The sequence below is a fragment of the Ictidomys tridecemlineatus genome, chromosome 7 (genome assembly GCF_052094955.1).
Source record: "Ictidomys tridecemlineatus isolate mIctTri1 chromosome 7, mIctTri1.hap1, whole genome shotgun sequence".
NCBI lineage: Eukaryota > Metazoa > Chordata > Mammalia > Rodentia > Sciuridae > Ictidomys > Ictidomys tridecemlineatus.
The window spans coordinates 6,505,899-6,525,493 of NC_135483.1; the positions used below are offsets into that span (position 1 = coordinate 6,505,899).

The window sequence follows — 19,595 nt, forward strand, 5'->3', positions numbered from 1 at the left end:
TAAATATTTGCACACTAACACAAACATGTCTTTTTCTAGACGAAAATGCGAAAGTGTTAAAGGCAGATTTTGATGTTTTTAAAATTGTTCTTATTCATGTTTACCCCTCATTGCCCAACATTGTTCCTAGTACTTAGTGGGTATTCAATAAATATTTGTTGAAGGAGGGATGAGGAGGAGATAAAGAGGAAGGAAGGAAAGGAAAACAAAAGTGAGCAATTGAACAAATGAAGGCACAGAAAGGGGACAGATGGGAAGTTTAGCACCGAATCAGGGAATCCTGAAGTCACCCTCCTATGTTGAAGCACAAGTGTCTAATTAACTGTCAAGGATTTTTGTGTGATAAACCAGTTTCTCAAGCCAGGGCAGTCCAAAGTTATGCAGATTGCAGCCATTAAAGCTTGTTCTCCTCCCTTCCCTGGCTCTCTGCAGGGCCACCTCCCACAGCTCCTTTTGCAGAGCAAATTCAGGAGGCTTCTGTCCATCCACCCAACTGGGACCCTCTCCTCTTGCCTAAGAGGAGAGACCTGTTCTTTTCTCTTCACCTTAGTCCCACTCACCGGTTTGAATTTCCTCTAGGATGTTCCCAAGATGCCCCATTTCCCTGAATTTTGGGTGAGAAATCTCTTCTCTGCATTGTTATTAGGTTCCATGTGCCAGCAGCAATTGTGTGACACTCAGCCAGGATCCTAATCACATGTCATTATGGGAATATATTTAAGGGGCTGCCTTCTAATTTGGTGAGGAACTTCCCAAGGGATGTAAGGTTTCTTCAGTTATAACACCAGTACTTAACACAGTGACTGGTACCTACATGGCAATGGCAAATATTGGATCAATATATAAAAAGATGATTGAATAAGTGAATGCATGAGCGAATAAGCAAACAGTTCCTACTTGCTGAATGCAAGAGCTGTGCAGTGTTTTCATGCACTTTCAGCATCTAGTGTCTTAAAGAAAATAGTTATGTACATGCATGGCAACCGTATTTGGGCTAGAGGGCTATTTGTAGAAGAATCACTTTCTCTATGGCCATGTAACCCAATCAGGCTGCAAAAAAAAAAAAAAAAAGGTATACTGCTCATCATGAAAGGCCAACAGGTATTTTCTAGAGACATCCAATGCCTGAGCAAGAGCAGGGCCCTTAATTTACTCTGACAACTTCTTTTAAGTAGTCAAAGTGAATTGGAAACCTTCCCTTGAGACATTCATTGGAAAACACAGTTTGGATTAGCCTAATAACAGAATGTCAACCGACTTCCAAAACAAAGCAGCAAGGCGCTCTCCCCTCTTTACCAATCAACTCACCTAGAAAGGGCCAGCCTCTGTTCCCACTAATCTGGGGGCTTACAGCTTCAAGGCCAGCCAGGGAATTGCTTTCACTTACAGGCTAAAGTCAAAACCTGAACTTGATGTCTCCATTCTCTCACAGGTTGGCCCTGACCTGTCTAATCACTGAGAACAGTTGGTGAATTCCCAGGAGCATTTCTAAAAGAAGTAGAGTGAGAAGGTATTTCAAGAAGCAGGGATGTGTTAATAAAGCTGGGGAGGCTGGCCAAGGTGGCAAAGCCAAACAGCGTGTGAGTACAATAGCAGTAAAATAGGGGAAGGACAGCCACCCAAGAAATGGCCTCATGTGGGGTGCAGGATGGTGTATTCGCATCAAGAGGCTCTCCGCAACAGCACCCACGTCCTTGGCAAAGGACAAATCTTACTTGTGACAGAGGGAAGCACCTCAAATTATATTATATATTATATATTGTGGATGTAGCAGAAAATAGATGTAGAGCACCCACTTATACCAAGGCAAAACACTGATAAAATGGGACTCCTAGTCTGAACAAGATAACGGCTTTCCCTTAGTCTTCCCCACTAACCCTGAGTGGTGGCAGAGACAACCACAGGGCAGCTCTGTGGGTTGAGAAGGAGATGTGCTGGTTTGGGATCAGCACCAGAGACCCCTGCGTGCTCCCACCCAATGGAGGAAGGCACTGGGCTTATTGTTGACCCATCTTGGACTCACCGACAGAATACAGCCCAGGGGAACTCATTTTGCCCCCCAATCCAACAGGGCTCTCTCTGACTTCAGTCTCACTGACAGCACCAGCCAGAGCCATGGATTGGCAGCCTCCAAGTTAATAAGCTGCCAGGCAAAGAACTCTTCTTCCTCATGGGGCCTGAGGTGTCCTTCTTGCACTGGAAGATTCTGAGAGGGTCAGGTACAAAGACAAGAGAAAAATCAATAAAGCCTGGGTCAGGGCCAGGAAGTCTCTTTGTCCCCCTGGCTCCAAGAGTCTCCTTCCCTAGACAGAGATGCCAGCAAAGCCAGGGGCTCAGGTAGGAGTATCTCACTATATCCTTTGTCAATGTAAGACACCTAGCAGCTGGACAAAGAAACCCTCCACAATCTTGGAGAGCACTATCCAGGAGCAGGAAAATAACCCAGCAAAGTTGTGGAATTAACTACCATGGGGCCATAGGCAATGGGGTAGACCAAAGCCTGCATTCAATCCTAAGCTGGGAGAAGTCCTGCAAAATAAAGGATTTGAGTTTCTAACAAAACAAATAGTAACAATGACAGCAACACTATTCTAACAAAATAGAAAAAAAAAGGGAACAATCGAAAATAACCTATAACACCCAAACCCAAGAAATTCCCAACCTGAAAGACTGACGTGAATAAGAATTAACTGATGCCATTCCATGATAAATCAGATGTTGGAGTTATTTGACAGAAATTTAAAGTAGTCATTAAAAAATGCTTCAAAAGAAAATTATAAATTATTTTGAAACAAATGAAAAACATCAGCAAAGGAGTCAACATTTTAAAATGTCAATGGAAACCAAAATATAGAATTATAGAAAATGTTTCACTGAATGGGCTCAATAATATGAATAGAAATGAATTACTAGGTAGCTCTAGAAAATAGAACTCTGTGATATTATTATTAAATTGACAGAAAACCCAGGCCAACTATACCTGCTGAACAAGGTTATTTAAAAAAAGAAAAGAGTAAAAGACAGATTTTTAAACACATGGTACAAGAGAATTTAGGCAAATGAACCTCAACCTAAATAGCACACCTTATAAAACAAGTGACTCAAAGTAAAATATAAAACACAAAACTATAAAACTTTTAGATACATACACAGGAGAAAATCATGATGATTTAGGCTTAAAAAAATTGACAAAAATCTCATTGATTTTTTTTTTTAAAGTTTTTTATGTCCATGTAAAAAAGAGGAAAACACGCCCTGCAAACTGGGGAGGAAATATCATTGCATACTTTCTATGTGGCAAAAGAGTGGTATTTAGGAAATATGAAAAACAGTGTGAACTCAACAGTTTAAAAAATGAAGAGACATTTCACTAAAGAGGACTCACAGATTAGAGAGAACGTAGGAAACAATATTCCACATCATTAGCCAGTCCAAAAATGCCAATTAAAACAACAATGCGATATGGCTACGTGTCTAGCAGGATGGGGAAAAATTAATCAAGAAAAACTGTGATAAATGCTCCTGAGGCTGCAAAGAAAGAGATTCACTCTATACCCTGTTTGGGAATGTAACATGACACCGCCACCCTAAAACAATTTGACAGCTTCTTCTCAACCAAGGTATGAAGTGAGTCACTTTCAAAAACCTGTTGAAACGATCGCAAGCCTGAGCAATTGCATCCTGGGGCATTTATCCCAGAGGAGTAAAAACTGATGGTCACCAGAAACCCATACCCAAATATTTATAATGGATTCATTTGTCTGAACTGAAAACTGGAACCAGCCTGGCTGTCCTTTAGCAGGTGAACAGTTAACAATCCGGCACATTCACATCATGGAACACTACTCAGTAATGTAAAGGGATAAGCAACAGGGTGGGTGGATTTCTAGAGAGCTAAGCTGTATGAAACAAGGAAATTCCAAAGGTTCTATTCTGTATTGTTCTATTTACATATTATTTTAAAATACCACAATTTTAGAAATACCATGTTTACTTCCCTCTTCCTCAGAAGTATGATTTAAGATGTGAATTGAGTCGAGTCCCGGGGACCTGCCCAACTCTGAGGAATCTGAGAAATACAGTCAGGACTGAGAAGGAGGTGTGACAGGAGTGGGTTTGAGGACAAGAAGAAATTCCCTGCCAGTGGAAGGCAGCGTCCCTCGCACAATAGAAAACCAGGTTATTCTATACATAGAAATTAAGGTTAAAAGGAATAAAATACATTTTCGGTATTGCTGAAATACTGAGGCTCAGATCCAGATGTTGTGAATTGACTCTAAAAATTCTCTTTTCTAGATGTTAGTTGCCCGAGAGCAACTAACATTTCCTCAAGCTCTATGTATTGCATAAGTAGAAAAAATTCATTTTCATTTCAGTGGTAACCCTTCTCTGTAAGGATAATCAGGCCAGTAGTCCACTTTAAAATTTTTTCCTACCTCTCATGGTCTACAACACACATGAGAAAACGCCAATGTAGAACTGAGTTCTCAACCTGGACAAGGTGACCTTTAGCACCTGTGAGAGCCACGAGGAGGAGAGGGCTGCTGCTGGTATCTCCTGGGCAAGGATCAGGAAGGCTGCTAAGTATCCTACAAGGCACTGGGCAGGCCCCATAATCAGGACCTTCCTGGTTCCAAATATCAGCAGTGACAGAACTGAGAGGCCCCACAGAGACTAAAATGCAATTGATGTGTAAATCCATGAAATCATTTGTTCATACAGAAAATGCCACATGCCAGGCACTGTTGCATGTCAGTGATGCAGAAATGGCAAAACACAGTCCTTCCCCCCTCAGGTTCTGGCTTATCCTAGATGTGGCCCTGTTCACCTCTCTGAAAATCAGGTGTGTCCCTTATGAAGTAAGAATAAATACAGCTCACGGGACACATGTGGAGTTTAAGTGGGACTATATGCACACAATGGGATATTTAAACAGCACTCTTCATGCTCCATGGGGCATGAATTCAATAGATGCCAAATTCCAAAGTGCACTGGAGACAGAACACCAAAAATAACTAGTTTTACATGGGTGGTGGCACAAAGCAGGATAGAAAGGACGAGGAGCACAAACCAGGGAGGGAGGCTGATCCACGCCTGGGAAACTACAGAGACCCTGGCCGCAGGACGGAGGCCACTCCTGAGAGTCCATCAGACATGAAGGGCAGCAGGACCAGGTGAGGCAGGAGGACAGCCTGGGTCATTTTGGAGCACTACTACCCAAAGGGCGGACTGCTAGGTGGAAAAGCCCAGCCCTGGCTGCCTGTGGACTGTTAAGGCAGGAGCCTGGGGTGACTGGGGAGAGAAGAGAAGAGAGGCCCCCGCTGGGAGCTGCAGCAGGGTCTCAGCAGGAGCTGGGAGGATTCACCTAGAGACTCCGCAGAGCACCACAACCCAGAGAAAGGCAGGTCTGGGGTCCTGCCCAAAGTGACTCCCCCAGGACAGCTCCAGGAAGAAGTTTCTTGCTCACCTTGGTCTCCTCCTCAGTGGGATCAGAAAAATCTTTAATGAGTCTGGAGAGAGAAACGCCAGATAGAAAAATGAGGAGGATTATACCATCCGTTTTCATTTCCAATGGGCAGTTGCTGGCTTTCAAAGGGTGGAAGATTTAAAACTCAGTCTGATTCAGAAGGTGAATCAGGCTGGCCTTGGTGTATGTAAGGCAACAGACAAACCTCACGATGCCAGCCCAGTCCTACCACAGTCCTTATTTCTTCTCCTAGAACATGTCTAGAGTATGACACGACACAGAGGGTGTTTGCTTGGAAGGGTTTGAGGTCCTGCCTCACTTTTTCCCATACCCAAATGGCCAGACTTCAACAGGTCAGCAGCAAACTGACCTGAAATGAAAACTGGGGACTCCTATGTTTTCAGCAGGAGGGAGCTGACACTGAAAGAGCTCTAGTTCAGCTTCCCAAGGTCTCTCCCTCAGTCCCTGGACATTCTCAGCTGAGATTTCAAACCTGCTGTCATCTAAGAAGAAGCGTAAGAAGTCAGGGAGACTGTGAGTGTTCACCCAGGGTCAGCGCAGGTTGGCAGCACTAGACACGCCTAAGAAGGAATGACGGGCAGCAGAAATAAAGCAGTTTTTATTAGATTTTAAAAAATCCAGGGCTGAGGATGTAGCAGAGTAGTAGAGCAATGGGTTCAATTCCCATTACTACACAAAAAGAAGAAGAAAAAGCTAGCTTTAACCCAAGATACAAAATGTTCAGCTTTCCTGTAAGGTAGCAACAAAATACCAAGCCCTTCAATCTCACACAGTGAGTGCCATGGCAGATCGCCCTCCTCCCTTTCTCTGGTTTCTAAGCACATCAGTTTTCTATGTCTGCCCCTCAGATGTGAGGGAAAACCACATGGGATGTGATTTCATCTCTGTAAGGACATGTGTCTCTTTGGCACCCCTCTAAGCCTCCCGCCTCCCTAACCTCTCAGTTCATTTTCTCTTCCCAGCACTTGGTGAGCGGCTTCCTGCCCCTGCGCTGAGTTAATGTTGAGACTCTGCCTGGTGTGGGGTGTGTGCAAAGCCATCATTTTCTTTGTCAACAGTATCACTTCCAAATTGAGCAAACATCATTACTGGTAAGAAATACAAATCATTACTTTTGAATGCATTCTCGAGGATCACGTGTTTGGGTGTGCTTATTTTTCCTGCCCTTGTAGAAGTGTCAGGAAATCATCTTCTCATCTCTCTGAGGAAAGGAAATCATGCAGTGGATGTTGGCCGCTGATGAACCACAGGGGACAACCCTGTCATGGCCCTGGTCTACTCCTAACTCTGGCGAAGGGCATGATAAATTTATTGGTATTTTTAGGTTAAAAAAAATAGAGCTGCTTGAGTCCCAGGGACATTGACTCCCTGGGGAGGGAGGCCCAAAGGAGGTTAGCATTTGCATAGACACATGCCTCTGAACCCTGCTTACAGCCATCATTCTAGAGCAATAGCCATCTTGGATAAAGGCGTGATATGTATTGGAAAACAATGTTGAGAAAGTCACTTATCTTCCTTAAACTCTGCAACTATAAACACAAAAACAAAACAAGAAAACAATGCCACCAAAAGCACTCACAGCTTCACGTGGGCGTGGAGAAGCAGCTCCATCTAAATATAGCAACAGCAGCAAGCCCATGGTCATAGCTACCCTCCCCCTGCAGCATGGACGTCTACCTGACCCAAAATTCACACTTGCTTCACCAGATTAATACTTGCTGAGTGTCTACAACCAGCCAACCACAGCATTCAAGGTGCTCCTCTGCCAATCACTAGTAGTAAGACTTTGCTAAGTATTTCTTAGAGTTCTGGGGTGCTATCTACACAGACATACTGTGCCTTTACAAATATCATGATCATAAGCAGTATAGTTACTAGGCTGCTGTTCCGTGCTAGGGATCCCAGAAACATCATTTATCTAATTGTGTCAACAACATTTTATGTGGATATTATTTTAGATTTTGCATACAATAAAGTTAAGACTCCTTAAGGTTAAGCAAGTTTGCCAAGGTCAGGTTACTGTTCCCCAATAGACTTAGACTCAAATTGTTCTTCCAGTCTCCATATCACATCTATTTCCTCCTAGGCCCTGTCCTAGAAGCTGAAGGGGTCACAAGCTGTATCCTAGGTCATAAACTCCCTGACCAGCTTCACCTTCCACCATCACAGGCTACCTTGCTAAGACCTAACAGATGCCGTTCTGCCAGAGAGGAGCAAGAAAATCCAAGAAGGAAAGAGTTTAATTCCAAGTCAAGCAGAGCATTTGGTGTAAAAAAATCCAAAGTGAAGCTAAACTATAATAATTCTTCATGTACTGATTGCTTTAAATCTTTTCTAAAAATAAGGCAAGCTATAAATAAACACAGGGAATGACAGAAGTCATAAAAATATTACAGACCACTAAGAATAGTGTAGAACTATATTTTCTAAGCCAATGCCTTGTGGGATACTAACTCAATGAAATTATCCATTGGGGGGAAAAAAAGGAGAAGAAAAGATTACATGCTCATGTTGTTTGGTAAATGGCTGGGATTTACCAAATTCTCAAATTCTCACATTCTTGCTAATGCTTGATATTAGCATTAGCAAGAATGTGAGAAGTCTGGTAAGAGTGTCCTTAACTTGGCTTCACCTGAGTTTTTCAAACTCACTTTGTCATTGAACCATCTTTACAGTGTGATCACTGCTCCAGATAAAATATTCTGTGCTGTGTACATGCTGTATTAACTCAGGGATAATGCCAATATGACCACTTTCTCTTCCTTCCCAGCCCCTGTTCAAGCACCTTCACATGAGGAACTTAGTCATCAAGGCAGTGAGTGTCCAATCCTATCTATTCTCTCCCTCTGCCCACTCTGTTGTTCTTTCTGCTCTACTTTGTTTCAGCCTCTCTGACTTCCTGGCTCTCCAGTTGGCTGTTTTCTTGTACCTATGAGCTTCCCACAGGCTTATATTCCTTCCAGAAGTTCCACACATTGCTACTGGAGCTGGCACTGAACTTAGGAATGAATAAGAAATTATAACTCAACAAACAGGCTCTTGTAAGGCAGGGCAGTAAGCATTCGGGGCAGGGAATGGCATGCTGACAATGAAGAGCATCTCACCTACACTTGGCAGTAGTGAAGCTTCCAGAGATGACGTGCCCTGTCCTCTAGATCGTGAGTGGAGGAGGAATATGTAAGTAAGAGAACGTTGATGTGGCAGAGGTGTCTTAGTGCCCCAGATGGGTGGAACCACATGGTCAAAGTCTGATGCTAGGAGAGAAGGTGATCTTAGAGGAACAGAAGTCAATTTCTGCAACGGAAGCATGTCGTTTGAGGAGCTGAGTAGCGAGGCATGAGGCTTTAGAGCAAAGGACAACTGGGAGCAGGCTGTGTGTCTGAACTAGCCGTCTGGGCCAGGGCTCACCCGAGAGTGGGACAGTCATCTCATCCTGGACTCTCTCAGCTCAATGCATCAGTAAACATTCTCCTCCCACAAGAATCCCGCCCTCAATTCAGCTCTCCAGCTTCTCCAAGTAAACAGTAAGTGCACATTAAGAGTCTCAGCCCCTCCACTCAGAATGGGAACAGGAGAAGCGTGGGGATGGAGGCCGGGCTTACTATGCACGGGGGACTTCTGCAGCAAGCCTGCTCTGAGCTAGCTCCCATCCGCCATCCCATCTGGGCCTGTAAGTTAAATGCTTTAAGTCCCATTTACATCTGAGGGTGTGGAGCATGAGAGAGATTAAGTAATTGGCTCAGGATATATATACCCTAAATCATAGCTGGGACCCAAATACTAATCTACCCAAACCTGTCACCTTCCCATTGTGCCAACTCAGGTCAATGCATGTTTGTTTCCTGGTTGATTGATTGATAGCAGCAATAGCAACATAATCGCACCCAACACTGATAAGTGTCTTTGGAGCAGGGACTTCATCAGGTGTCTCGTATCTATCATCCCATTTAAAAAGAGCCTATGAAATAAATGTCTTTGTGATTAATTTACTAAAGATAAACTTATATAATGCAAAGAAGACCATTTTTTTCTGAAGTAGGTGGTTATTCCATGAGCAAACAAGACTGGAATTCAGGTTCTTCTAACACCAAATTGTGTGCTCTTTCCATAACCAAACTGCCTTCAGGCGGAATAAAGAATAAACAAGTGGATGAAGGACAGCAGCAATGTTTCTGTACTTGTTCAAAAAGAAATGCAGTTGCTGTTCTAATCAAATCAAAATATATTTTCTATTACTTTTTGGAAATGTCTTTTGAAAAAAAATCAAGAAACTTTGAGATGTTTCCTAAGAAGATATTTAGGGGTGCTGTGTAGTTTTTCCACGTTCCCATTACATTCCAGAAGCTTGGGTACCGAAGGCTCCGACATCCATCATGGGTTTATTTTATTTTATTTCGAAGTAGATAATGAGAACCCCATTTATTCTAGGCACTTTTGTTGATGACATACTAGTTGCCATAAAGTCTGAAAAGTGAGATCAATTTTATGAGCAATTAAATGGGGTCTATCCAGAGGTAATTAATTTTATGATGGAGGTTGAACAAGGTGATAGGAGAGCCTGTTTTAGATGCATTGATGATAGGGAGGAATAATGGCTCATCAGCTATGAAATGGTTCCAAATTACCTTGCTCTCAGGTAATTATTTATATTTTAAGTCGGCTTCCCTGTTTGCATCATGAAGGGACAGCATACTGTTATCCACAGCCTTTTAGGGAAGCAATCTACCCTTGTTATTGTAGGGGCAATGCAAACCTGGGCTGCTAGCAAACTGGACATTCTATTCCAAGAAGTCAGGTGTCCCGTGATCTACAGTGGAAGGAGCTGTGAGACCATTCATCAGTGGGAGCAGTTGGCACCAAGTGAACTCTGGGGAAATTGATAGCAAATAGATGAGAGTCAGGTGTGTGGAGGTCATGCCCCTGGTAAAATTAATCAGTCCATTCAATCACTTAACAAACACTTACTGAGACTATTGTGCATGTCAGCCTCTATGCTAAACACTGGAGATAAAAAGTCAGACACACTCCATACGGAGGAACTGAGTGTGTCAGTCTGTGGTCAAGCCGTTGCCCCCTCATTTGGGCTGAATTAAAATTTAAAGAAAATTGGTTTTCAATGAACTTGACCATTTGAAAATCCAGTGGTTAAAAAAAAAAAACATGACAAATACAGCACCCCACAATCTTGTTGATGACCCTTGGATTTGTCCCAGAATGCCCTCCCTGCCACAAAGGGAGACAAATGCAGCTGTGATTATCAAGGACAGGATAGCACAATAAAAAATGCTGAAGGACATTCTACTGGCTACAGTCTATCAATCCTTCCTCTCCTTTTTCATGAAATCTGTCTGTGCATGCTCTCACACTCCCTTACAGTGTCACACAGCATGGGCAGAGTATGGACCTCGGAGTTCAACTGACTCAGCCAGAATTTACCTGTCCTAATACTAACTTTGATCTGAGGCAAGAAATTTTACCTTGATGAGCCACTCTGTCCCCACCCAGTGACATGAACACTCCAACCCACATTGCCAAGGGGGGAACAGGAAATGCTTCAGTGGGTTGCCCAGTGGAGAAATTAAATGGAAACTGACTTCAAGCACAGCTGGGCTCATATTCAGCTACATCTTCCTCAGTCTCAGCACCACACTTCCTCCTTCTGTGGGCATCTCCAGCAGAACTTCTCAGATAAACCTCTGATGTCTTCACATTTGCAATATCCCTGTTCTCTGGAATTTCACAAGGAAGACAGTTTCTCACTATTTCTTGTTTCAGAGACATTTCTGGGACTCAGTCAGATTAGACCAATTTAGATCCCATCTGCTACATGAAACTGGCCACTCTGTCCAGGTTTGAGGCGTGGCCAGTTTCATGTAGCAGTGAGATCAACTCCATAAGAATTGGTTCCTCAAAGGTATTGTGAGTGATGCCTCCCGGGGAGGAAGCCTAATTTACTAAACAGACATGAATACCAGGGTTTACTTTTCCCACTCTTCTCTGCCATCTGAGCATTTGAACCTCATAAAGTTGTTTGGAGAATTTGAACAGATGAATGCTAAGTGTTTCACTCAGTAGGTGGCCCAAAGTATGTGCTCAAAAAATCTGTGCTTCTTCCTTTATTTAAACAGGAAATATATTGTCTCGTGCATTCTTGTCTCTCTAAACAGGTGGCAGAACGTATCTGGTTATGCACTAATTTTGTTCAGACAAAGCAGATCTGTGGCTGGAACTGCATGATGGATGTGACTGTTTAAAGAAGTGTTTATGGGCTTACGGACTGCAACCTCCAGGACTGTAGGAGAGACTCCCTGGAGAAGGTGACCATGTTGAGGACTGGTGTAACTGTCCTCTGGGTAGCTGCACCGTTTCAACGTTCAGCTTGAGCTCCAGTTCCCATGGTAGGAATAGTCCTGTTGGAATGAAGAGATTCAAAACTCACCCTTGATTCTAGCAGAAGTTTTATGCACAGCCGCTTTCCAGGGGTTTGACAACCACAGCCCTGATGAGCAATCCCACAGCCTCTCGTGTTCTTTGAGCTACCCAGGTGGGAGGGGGGTTGTCCTAGAATGAGACCTTGCTGTAACTGTATAAATATGGACAGTAGTAGAGTCCGTGGCAAAAATAGAAGAAAAACCCATCTGGTCATTTAGAACATACCCATCTAGACTATGAGACACAGATGCCCTTCTGGGTTTGGTAATCTAGGCTCCTGGCTGTAGAATCTACCACATAGATTGATAACCATTTCGTTTCTGGCAATTCCTTGTGTTACAGTTGGCCCGTGTCTGTGTTGACCAGATCAGAGAAATCTGTGCAAGCACAGTCATTTTTCTGCCAAATTGTTTCAACAATATATCCTACAATCAAGAAACAGGAGGAATTAACTCTGACTTGCCTCGCAGACAGAGATCATTGCTGTCCAAGATGTGGTATTGTCACTTATTGTCAACAGTGGGGAAAATAACACCCAAAGTGGTAATTTCCCCACTGTTGACAATAATCCAAAACAGGGCAAATGCTAACTTCTTTGAACTTTTCCCCAGATGAGCCCAAATCCTATAACAAACTCATGACCCCCTCTTGCTTGGTGTCCCCCAGTTCACCATGATGTGTGTTATCCGCAAATCATAAACGTCGTCGAATGGAGGGGGGTTTCTTGTGGTCCTCAGCCAGTGGACATCGACTGCTTTGTAGAGCTTTCAGTCCAGGGGAGTCCCCTGCGAGAAGTGACAGGGAGGTTGATGGTGACGTCTCGGGCGCCACTCAGAGTTCTGGAGTTCACCCTCATGGACATGAGCATCTGGGAGAGCTCCCGGATTCCTATTGGCTATTTCTGGAAATGCTTGTATACGATGGAACCTAACTTTGGTACACAGCTGGCCTGGGCTCCTCAAGTCAAAACAAAATTTCAGGCAAGAGCCGGGACTCAGAAAGTGTGAGGGTTTAGAAATGAGGTGTCTCCTCAAGGTTCCTGTATGAATACAGGACTATTCAGAGGTGAAATGACTGGACTGTGAGAGCTGTGACCTAGCAGCCCACCCAGGGGGTCACGGATGGCATGCCCTGCAAGGGTGCCTGTGCCCTGCCCCGACGATGGCTGCCTTGAATGGGGCAGAGCTCCTCGGTGCCTTTGGGCCATGGTACTCTCACTTACTCAGGCCCAGAGGGATGGACCTGCCAGTCAGACCATGGATCAAACCTCGGGAACCACGAGCTCAAAATGAACTCTTCCTCCCCAGGTTGGTCTTGTCAGGTTCTTTGGTCACAGCAGCAAAAAGCTGACTAATCCTTCTGCTGGGTGCAGAGGTAGATCAGGCCACTCTGTGGCTCCCTCTGGGAGATCTAGGATCTCATGACTTTAGAGACCTGGGCTCTGCAAAGAGGGTATTGTATGACATCTACCGAGAGAGGGAATCTGTGAATGGTAAGAAGTCTAGCCCATTAGCCATGGCTTAAAACAAAAACAAACAAACAAAAAACAGATTTCGAGTTGTCTGTGACGTTTTATGTTCATGTTCTGGTTAAGACTGATCCTTTAGTAAACTCTCATAAAAATGTTTGAGATCTGTGGATGATTATTTTCAACGATCATCACCAGTCCAGAGAATCAATAGAAGTAACTCCTCCCGAGGGCAAAGAGAAGAACTGGGGCTGGTGGTGGTAGAGGCTTCGGAGGGCTGGATTTCACCGCATGAGAGAGGGGCCGCCTTTCCTTAAAGAAGGTTTTCCCGGGGCCCAGGACCCTCCCCTCCTTGGGTGATTGGTAATATTTGGGAGCGGAAATGACAGAAAAGGCTGTGATCTGAGGAATTCACAGAGAGCCAGCCCCGGGAGCCAGTCGTTGGGGGAAGGTTGAGGGCTAACCTGAAAGCCATCCAGTGGTCCCAAACCTTGCACACTGGGTCGGTTTTCACTGCCTCACTGATCTCTGGACCCTGAAAATACAGCCCCAGTAACCCCTGTCTTGCTAAGAATGCATGAGTCTCTCTGCCAGCACTTTGGTCAGTTCTTCTTTGTGCTCATCTCCCCACATGTCACGCATAAGGGACAAGTCATTGCAGAGTTATGATCTGTAAGTCCAGAAACATATACTGCAGTTTGAGTAAAGAAAATGCTGAGACCTATTTTCTACTTACTGAAAGGGATTATGGTCTGCACCAGGGGTTTGAACATTTCGATGGTTTAGAACTCGGGGTGAGTCTCCATCAAGGTCAGCATTGCTCTTCTTCTCACAGAATTAAGTAGAGCAAGGCAGAGCTTCACCGGGAGGCAGCTTCTTTGACAGGATATTAAAATCAGCAGCTCTGTTGTCTCTGCTGCCCCTGAAATCATTTTACATCTTTTATTTACAGCAGCCTATGTGTAAACGTGTCCAGTCAAAAGGAGCTCAGGGAATCCTCCGGCAGACTCTGAAAGTCATTTTAAATCTGGCCTATTTGTGCTGCTCAATAGGCAATTATTTTGCACCTGTTATCTGCCCAGGCCCGTGTGTATGCCTGGGGAAGCTCAGGTGGTGCTGGCCATGGGACCAGCCCTGCAGAGGCAGGGTCAGCTGGGGAACCTTGCAGTGACCCTTCCCCAGTCTCTCTACCCTTTCACTTTGCAACCTCTCTGTCCCACAGTATGGCAGCTTTCATTCAGAGTGTCCTTGTTTCTGCCTCACACTCACCCAACTCTAAAATTAATCACACACTCTACTGTTTCTCTCTGCTAACACCTCGGTCTTCGGCGTCATCCTCTCTTCTGGGGAACAGCAAGGCTCCACCTGGACTGTTTCCTGCCACCCCAGGAGCCTGTGATGATCCAGGCTCAGCTCCTCTACTCAAAGTAATGTGCAGTGGCCTGAGGGAAGGAGCATGCCCTATCCTGGGGTGAGCTGAACAGCTTCATGCCCAACTGTGCCTTGCCCAGATTGTCCTCATGCAGGATTGAAAGCCAGGAACACAATGTCTCATTGTCAAGACAGACATCAGTCCACAGAAACTGGCTCATGTTGGTCTCCTAGTTGGGATTACCATACTGTGGTTTTAAAATAGGTAGGAAAAAAACACACTTAATAGGCAAATATTGGCATTTGAGAAGAGACAGAGAATTTCAGCAGAGACAGAACTAGGGCTGGGATGTAGTCCGTGGTAGAGCACTTGCCTAGCATGCTGAAGGCCCAGAATCAATCCCCAACACTGCAAGAAATAAAAGCATAAAGCCAAAAAGAGACAAAATAATAAAACAGATGAAATAAACCATTAGCTGTGAAAGATAAAAAGTCATTTCATGGGTTTCAAACCTTCTGGATGTGGCAGAGGAAAAGTCACTGAGCCTGAAGACAAGTCAACCCATATCACCCGAACAAATGTACAAGCAGAGAGAAGGGGTGGGACAGAGCAGGCTCCAGCTCCGGACCTTCGAGGCAATCTCAGTGACGCAGCTCTTGTAACTGAGATACTACAAGGAAAGGCACCGCAGAGTCAGGGAGCTGCCCATAATTCTCCCTAATTTTTTTGGAAGACATCAACTTGCAGAATCAAAAAGGTCAACAAATCCAAGAAAGATTCATAATATATACAGCACAGTCCAACTGCAACATCTTCAAAGAACTGAAAGAAAAAAAGCCTCAATCTAAGATTATTTATCTGCACAATTATTCTTCAAAAAGGAAGACGTTGTCATCTATATGAAAGATGAGGGATTTTTTTCACAGTTAAACTAAACATAAGAATGCTTTAAAATTATTTTGTGCGAGGATAGTGATGCCATATGAAAAATAGAAAAGTAAAAAAAGAAATTCAAAGTAAAAAGGACCAATACCCCCCAAATCCCCTGACACAAAATTCCTTTAAAGAATCTTATTATTTTCTAATCACGGAGTGTGTGTGTGTGTGTGTGTGTGTGTGTGTGTGTGTGTGTGTGTGTGTGTAGCACTGGGAGTTGAACCTGTGGCCTTGTGCATGCTAGGCAAAGGCTCTACCACTGACCTATACCCCAACCCTAAGAAATGTTAAAGCTAGAATTAAAATAATGTATTGTGAATCTGCAGCCTATGAAGAAATAAAATATTTGACAATAGGGCACACATAGTGGGGAGGAACTGAGACTAGTGCAGGGTAGCAATATGCCCAGAACACACAGGCTTTCACTCAGCATCACATCTATACCCTGGTCCCTCAGCCTTTTCCTGACTCTGGAGAACACACAAACATGAGAATGTACTAGTTTGAGAATCTTGTGTTTTACATGAAGAAAGATACATGTTGTAACACCTAGAGCAACTATTAAGAAAATTAGGATATATAGCTAGTAAGACAAAGAGGTAAAAAGAAATATTAACAAACAATTAATAAAACACAGGGAAGGGATGGAGAAGCAGAAAAACAAAATGGGAATGGAATAAATAGGAACAAGTGGTAATTATGATAGAATTAAGTCCAAACTCATTGATAATTATTTTTTTAAAAAAGACTAAAAAACTCCTTTTAAAAGGTATAAATTTTAAGATTGGACTCAAAGTAAGACCCAGTTACAGATTCTTAGCAAGAAACATTTATATATAAAGACAAGAAAGGTTGATAATAAGAGGAATGGAAAATGTATATCATAAAAACCAGAAGAGTGAAAAAGAGGGCGTAGCTATAATAGCCACCAAAATATATTTTTAAAAGGAATATTGTCAAAAGGATTTGCTTAACAGTGTTAAAGATTATGTTGGTCAAGAGTGTCATGTGTACTATACTAATAATATAATTTCAAAATGTTTCATATAGCAAAAATTGAGAGAAATAGAGCAGCATATTTCTGTTCAAAAGACAGAAACTTTAACATTTCTTTTTAAATGATCAATAGAACAGATAAAAAATATTTAAAACATGAAACTTGTAGAATTTTTCTAACTCGGTATTTGGGATTGATATTTATAGCTTTAAAATATCTATAGTAGAAAGATGAAAAGTATAAATCAATGATATAAGATCATAACTTAAGAAATATCCACAAAAGAAGAAAAATTAAACCCCAAAGAATCAATACAAATAAGTGAAAGCTGAAAAAGGAGTTAAAAAGAGATAAAAGTCAACAGTCTTAAGTTGGTTATTTGAGAATATGAATAAAATTGGTAAACACAAACAGGGCAGATAGCAAGGATACAGCAAGAAATCAGAACATAGAAATGGGGCACAATTGAAGAGAGAAACCCTGAGCTTGATTAGCAGATGCACCACTCAGTACGCGGCTGCAGGCCAGCTCTGGAAGCTGGCTGCATTACAATCTCACTCAGGGGTGGTCTTGTACAACAGTGGTAATGAATAGTCTTCCCAATGGGTGAAGCTTTAGGCGCAGCACCATGTCATCCAATTTGAGTGGAAAATGAAATGGTCCAAGGTTAGAATCTATGAGAGAATTCATCAGCTCTGGAGAATGATCTGGACAGCTAGTCAAGGGCGTGGATGGAAACAATTGCAAGACTGGTAAAGATATATGATAGATAAGTGGAAGAACAGGTGAGGTATTCAAACCTTTGTATCACATGTCAGTGTTCATCAGAAAGCATCCACCACAGAAAAGGTACCAAGGAAACAGACAAAATAATTGGCTAGTTGGCAGCAGCCAGCCTCTATCTATGCCAGTGAGTGCATGAAAAAGCATCTTAATTATATATCTGCACTGGCAAAAATGGAAGCTACTCACTGACCCAATATCATGAATCTTTTTCCCCAAGGCTGATGTAGCTACATCCACAGTCAAATATCCAAAGTGCCAGTATCAGAGACCAAGGGTTAACCTCAGTATGGCCCCATTCCTAAAAAAAAAACGACCACTTGATATTAAGCCCACTCTACCGGGCCATCCTAGAAAGGCCAGTGGTTGATTCTCAAAGGAATAGACTAGTACCCTGAACGTGGATTGCTCTTTCATGCCTGTAGAACTCAGGTAGTACCTCACCAAGAATTTGATCCACCAGCATGGGATCTCTGATTAAAAGAGAGCAGGGATTTCACGTTTAGGCAAAGAAGGTGTGGAAGTAAGCAGAGACCCAGGGATCCATACTGTGTACCACATTATGCAGAAGCTCCTGGCCTGATAAAGCTCTGAGACAGTTTGCCAAAGACACAAAGCATCATCCTGTGAGGATGGGCTACCACTCTCCAGAATGCATCAGAGAGCTGTGTGTGGTGCTGTTTTCAGGAGGAAAGATACGTGGGTTCAAGAACCCAGTGATGAAAGCAAGGGTGGCCTCACTTACCACGGCCTCCACTGACCACTGGTCTCTGCCGTTCTAGGCTATTGAGTTAGAGCTCCTGAATCACAAAGAAAGCATGGGTCACAGTATGAGTTTCCTTGAATTAAAAGCTGTGCTTGTCACCTACTTATCAGATTCCTTTTCCCAAGGGTGTGCAGGCAAGAAAAGGAGGGCCACCTCACAAAAGAAGCTGACCCTGCTCAACAGGAGGAGATGAGGCCAGTGTCCCACAAAGCAGACTAGAGTAGGTGTGTAGAGCCTAAGTGATCCACTTGGGTGCTTCTTTGCCATTCATTGACCCTGAATAGAGGGGCAAAGCAACTCCAGTCTGCAGAGGACGTGGGGAGCAGGGCTCACCGTGCTCCTCAGGAACTTGGGTACAGATGGTGTTTCTAGGCATTTCATCAAGGACAGCACAGGTCCTTGCTGAGAGAGGGAACTAGAGTGGATAGACTAGAAGATTGGCAATAAATATTCTTTGAGGCCTGATACCAAATGGAGTGGCACAGTTGTAGTTCATCTCATTAACTCTTCTCTTCAAAGTTGATCCTCTGCAGAGGGCTCCCAGGAGCCCTAGGGGAATGACTCTTACAGAAGGAGACAGCCTGTTCAACAAATGGTGCTGGGAAAGCAGGAAATCCAGATGTAGTAGATTGAAATTGGACCACTGTCTCTCACCCTGCACAAAACTCGGCTCAAAGTGGATCAAGGGCCTTGGTGTTAGACCAGAGACCCTGCACCTACTAGAAGAAAAAGGTGGCCCAACTTCCCATCATGTCGACCTAGGAACCGATATCCTCAACTAGACTCCTAAAGCACAAGAAGTAAAATCAAGAATCAATAAATGGGATGGCAAATAATTACGAGTTTCCTGAAATCTCAGCAAATGTTTTTCACCCAATCTTGATCATACTTGGTGGTAATGATCAGTACACCAATCTCATTTGGCTCACCAAATTTCGTTCTTCTAGGTTGAAGCATTCGTTTGCAGTAACAGTTTGAATTTTTAGGTTTCACTCTGTTTTCTTCTATAGTAATAGATAAATTTGGAACTCTAAATCAAACATGGTTTGTGCTAGCGCCTTGAAACTTGACACAATAAAGTAGTTCTAAGTTCTAAAAAAAATTAAATAAATAAATAAATAAATAAATAGGATGGGACCAAACTAAAAAAAAAAAAAAATTCTTCATGGCAAAGGAAACAATCAAGAACTTGAACCGAGAGCCTACAGAATGGGAGAAAAAAAAGGATGTTAAAAAACTAACACACACATACATAAAAAACAACCCAATCAATAAATGGGTGAAAGGAACTGAACAGGCACCTCACAGAAGAAGAAAAACAAATGGTAAAAAAAAAAAGAAAAAAAAGTTCAG

At 43.1% G+C, this 19,595-nt stretch overlaps 1 long non-coding RNA gene across 1 annotated transcript; it reads left to right on the forward strand.

The window, feature by feature from the left end:
• The first annotated feature begins 8,085 nt into the window (after positions 1-8,085).
• LOC144365390 (uncharacterized) lies at positions 8,086-13,550 on the forward strand. Its single transcript, XR_013423762.1, has 2 exons — positions 8,086-9,012; positions 11,656-13,550. It is a non-coding gene; the product is annotated as an uncharacterized LOC144365390 (long non-coding RNA).
• The last annotated feature ends 6,045 nt before the right edge of the window (positions 13,551-19,595 follow it).